A 5,535-nucleotide genomic window follows, 5' to 3' on the forward strand; every position below is an offset into this window, starting at 1 on the left:
GGCTGCATATGCACTTTCTATGGCTAAGATGGTAGTTTTGGCAACCCTGCTTTATAATCTTAGAACCTGATCTGAATTGTTCCATTTCTTCTCTGTGTCGGCTCATGAGTATTGGTACTGAATAGCCAACTACTATTTTAAAGTGCCTTTAACTAGTCAAGTTAAGTATGCATGAATGATTTGGTAGTGTCATTGTGGATGCATAAATTGGTCCACGATTTTTAGCTATTTTACTTAATATTTCCCTTAAAATGGAAACAGAGAAACCGTTACTGTATACACTACAAAATGTTCTAAGTGAGGTAGCCAAAAGTTACAAATGTCTTGTATATTGCATTCTTGGCAATATGCCAGAAGTTCCCCCATTAGAATTATCAGTGTCTGGTTTAACAAAGAAACTATGAGAAAATACTTCACTATCAGTAGTTTTATGTTTCTGATTGTAAAGAATGCTGGGAGACAGTAGTTAATCATTGCTTATCATGGTGAGATATTAGGAGTTTCTGGAATTTAGTTATGGCACTTGGGGGATTATTTTGCTTAGCCGGGTGAAATAGCCACATAGACGTAATAACCAATATCTTAGGGTTACATACATACTCACAAATATGGGTTGAAGCTATGTTTGGCAATCTGAACTTTCATAGAATGAACTACATCACTTTTTTTCTTTTTTCCCCCAGATGACATGAGCGATTTTTTTCCCCATAGCTTTGTGCCTTGCATTCCTAGGAATTGTTGTTTTTAGATTTTTAATCTTGGGCATCTAGGCCATAAAATTAGTCTCTAGTGCTATTTAAAAAAATCTTTAAAAACTTCCTATGTATTTTAAAGGGATCATCAGTTTTAGCTTTTTGCTATTCTGATATTTGAATGATGAATTTACTACTTTGGAGCTTGAAGCCCAAGACTTAAAACTGATAAGCTCTGCTTTAAGAAGAAAAAATACTGATTTATTGCAATGCCAGCTTTTTCTGAATCAAGTGTTTTTCTCCTCTCCCCTCCTGATTTGTAGTAGTTTCAAACATCTACTAATAGAACCCTATTTGAGAAACATCTAATTCCATGGGTTGCTTAGGTTCTTGCCAGGTTAAAGGGGTGTGTGTGCATGTTTCAGATTCTTGTCAGCAATGTTGATAGTACATAGGATAATTCTGATGACAATTGATCACCAGGCAGCTTCTGTTGTGCTTGGCTCAAATGTAGAGTCTCTGTAAACATATGCAGCCAGCAAGAGTGTTCTGTTACTTTTTACTCTGGTCCCTCAATGCATTTCCCTTTACACTGGTGACAGCCATCCCAGTCTTCTCTGATTGATGGATTTCTCATCCTGTCCAGAAAGCAGGGAGTTCATTTCAGTCCCAAATGTGATCAAAACAGATGCTTCTGGTTGGAGCTAAGGAATACACCAAGAGCTGACAGTTTAATCAGTGGAATGTGGGAGGAATGTTCGGGAATTGAGAGCTTTAGTATTAAGTGGATGGGCCATAATACCTTTCTTGTGCCATGTTGTTCAAGTGCTCATAGATAACAGAACAGCCATGTATTACTTTTTAAAAGAAGTTGCTTGCTTCTAAAATCTCTGTGGGGATTCATGGCTCAATGAGACTGGTGCCTACCTCATAAAGTGCATTCCATTACTCTGTATCTGCCAGGTGAGTGGAGGACTTCAGTTGCAGTATACAGGAAAACATGAGTAGTTCTTGAAATAGATCATAACTGATCTGCTGTTCAAATAGTGGGCCCTTTCGCAAACATTTTGACAAACAGCAATGCAAACTGTCCCCAGTTCTGCTCCAGAGCAAATATGGATTGAGACTTGACCACAGAAACTTTCAATTTGGATAGACATAAGGGATTTTTTTGTTTCTTCATTGATTCCATGGATGGTTTTAGATATAGTGTCTGAGACACAACACGGCAGAGCCTGGATCATACTGCTTGCTCCAACATGGGCCGGGCAGTGCTGGTATACAGATCTCTTGGATCTATCTACTGCTGGCATCATCAGCTCTGCTAACTCAGGAAGACTGTGTGAGTCTACATCCCAGTCTGGAACAATTTCTCCCAGGGGCGGCTCCAGGCCCCAGCACGCCAAGCGCGTGCTTGGGACGGCATGCCGCAGGGAGCGCTCTGCCGGTCGCCGGGAGGGCGGCAGGTGGCTCCGGTAGACCTCCCGCAGACGTGCCTGCGGGAGGTCCACCGGAGCCACCTGCCGCCCTCCCGGCGACCGGCAGAGCGCCCCCCGCGGCGTGCCGCTGTGCTTGGGGTGGCGAAATGGCTAGAGCCGCTCCTGATTTCTCCCTACCTCATGCATCACAGGATAATGATATACTACTCTCTCTGCTTGGCCTCTAGATCTGATACTCACTTTGGGAGGGTAGTTCTGCAATTCTAGTTTAATTCCTTAGTTCCCTTTCTCTGGGGTTGGATTGCTTGCTAGGCATTTTAAAAAAATATTTATGTAAAGCCTCTGTCTAGGGCACTAAATGCAGCATAATCATTTCTTACTGACCCTAGTAATAAACTGGCCACAGTGTCCTGGACTTTAAAAGAAGAACTAAATATTCACAGTTAATATGAAAATATAAATGTATTTGGAAGTACATGAGAGAAAAGGTTGTTTATTCTGTGAAGGCTTTTGGTGTTCCAGATGTATATTATAAAGAACTGCTGGTATCTACTTTATCATCCATTAGCACTGTTTTTTTAAATCTGTCTGTACTAGCCTTGCAAGTGTTTTCTTGCCAACTTCAGCTACTGCTCTAAGCAATTCTTTATTTGGCATCTCTTTGACTTGCTTTACCATCTGTTTGCTACCCTCCATTTATCAGCACCTAGTCACCTACTGTGAATGCAGAGCTGATGAAAACTGCATGCAATATTAAAGGGATGATCAGTACTTTATCTCTGCTCCTTTCTTTTCTACCCAGTGTCTGTACTTTTCCAGTTTAAAATATTAATTTCATTTGGGGTTTGTTTGCTCTTGTCAAGTGATTGTTTCTCTGAAGAGGAGGAAAGAGGACTAAACTAAAGATGTCACTTTTTAAAGAGGAGGAATAAGTGACAGAATTTTCATTTAGGCCTGAAAGTTAGGTTAATGATGAGATTTCCCCACATGGAAATGTTCTCATTATTTAAAAAAGAAAATAGCTACCATATATTGAACATTACTCTGTGATGGTGGCACTATACTAATGAACTGTACTACTTAATGTATGGTAGGTCAGTGAGAAACAATCAACATCTAATTTAACTGCATGATCAGCTCGCTGTGTTTGCGCCTGCGTAGGCTTCATGGTGACTTGCTAGATAACATTCTACATTGGAGAGGAACATAAAATGGTGGCTGTGTCACAGTTGCCCTTGCAACAGACAAGGAGACGGCTCTATATTTAAGGATGAATACTCAGAAGACAGGATGACAGCTCTTTTCAGTTCCCGGGCAGAAAGTGCCACCTAAATAAGGAGGATAAATGTCAACTTGATTGTTAATGCTTTTAGTTTAGCATTTAATAATTTAAGCTGTTAACTGGTATCAGAGATAAGGATTTTTAAAATATTTAATCTTGACAGCATCATTTAGCTGGTTGTGTGACCTGAATTTAACTTGACATACTGATTAATCTCTTAAATTGTGTTTGAATATTTTCCATATTTATCACTTCAAATCTTTTACTTTTGTTCTTATCTGTTAAGTAAACAGTTGAAGAATAAAGAGGGAGAATTGACTACTAAGGTTACAGGGTTTTAGATTTCATTTTCTTTCTTAACAGTAGTCCTTCAACTGATAATGATTGATGTTGACATATACTTCTGAATGCTGTACACAAATGGAAAGTACATCTAAACTAGCTGTTCAAGTGCTACTACTGACAATGATAAATGCATGAGGTCAGTGGTTTGTTCTTGCTGCCATTAGTTACTGTTATTACGAACCGTACGACCTGATAAAAAGCATTGTGATTGTTCATCCACTAATGAGGAAAGGGAATCCAGAGAGAAATAAATTGCCGTGTTTCCAGTTCATAGGACTAAGCTGTTTAATAAAGAAACAAACTCTGAAACTTTTAGTCATTTCCTGACAGAAGAGGCTCTGCACTTGAATATTAAACAGACCCTAAAGTTTCATTCTAGAAAGAGGAATTTTAAATGTATCTTGAATAAAATAACCATAAGATGAGCATGTTTTAGGCCAAAAAATAATGCTGATTATTAACTGTAATTTTTCATAGTCATCTCTATGCACCACTTTCTTTCCTAAGTGTGAGGGATGTTGTATTGTGAATGGCCCCAGCCTCACTGCACTACTGTAAGCGACCCCACTATGGGTATCAGTTATGGTACATTAAGCCCTTTCAGAAACTTGGAAGTGTGCTCCTTGTACCATGAACTTGGAGGCAATCATTGTAGGAGAATCTCTCTAAAATGTAAACTGGTCCATACCCACCTCAAACTAAAAGTGACACACTTGTAAGATTAGCAAGTCCTCCCTTTTGGAGCATAGCTTTATTAACAAAAAGATAGTTTTCAGCAGTAGCTCCCCAGCCCTCTCCTTCATTTGGGATTCATGTGGGCTAGTTTGAAACTATCCGCTGTAGAGGAAACTTTCACAATCACTAAAAACCAGCCTGAGCAGAGGCCAAAAGAAGCTGGACTAGCAGCAGCTGAGGACACATGGCAGATACAGAGTAATTTCTAACAGCAAAAAGGAAGCAGACAGGCTCTCTCAAATAATATGCTGAGCAAGGCTGGTTGCTGACCATGGAGGAAAGAGGGCTGCTGATTTATGGATATCAAATATGGAGTTGGGGGACTAGGAGGAGTATCCAGAGAATGATAGTCCTATGATAATGGCATTAGGTCGGTACTGATGGAGAAGGCCACCTACAACATCAGCAACTCTCCCTGTAGCACCTAGATTTCTGTTGGAGATCTCCCAAATGCATACAGATCACCAATGCTTAGTTTGTCAGATTGGACGTGATCACAGCCTGATGTTTTATATTGGAAAATATTGATTGAAAAGACACTTGAAAAGCTTTAGTTATACAACAGAATCACTTATAATTTAGTGTGTGTGAGAGAGCTTATAATTAGTTTAGACATTAGAACATGTTATGCTCAGGTGAAAACTAGTAGTATCTTATTTTATAATTGGGGATAGCACCACTTCTCACTAATCCAATCCATTACCCAAGAGAAGGATTTGTATTCTGTTTATCCAAACTAGCAGCATGCCCTATTCCTTTAATGGACAGCTCACTGTAGTCCATTGTTTCCCCTCTAGGTTTTATAGATGAAAGATTTACAAGAAACATTTTCATTTGGATATATTTGTTGTGTGAGGGCCTGATAGTGATGTAAACATTCTAATTATAAAGGGGCAAAAGCTACACTTTGAATAGTGCAGTGAACAGGCAGATCAGGTGAATCTGCCAAAATGTAAGTGGCATGAAATATAGGGCTAGACATAATAAATGTCGTATACTGCTGTGAAAACACAAGTCATGCAGAACTAATCTAGGTGTTTAT

Source organism: Mauremys mutica, chromosome 8, assembly GCF_020497125.1.
Source record: "Mauremys mutica isolate MM-2020 ecotype Southern chromosome 8, ASM2049712v1, whole genome shotgun sequence".
NCBI classification, from domain to species: Eukaryota; Metazoa; Chordata; order Testudines; family Geoemydidae; genus Mauremys; species Mauremys mutica.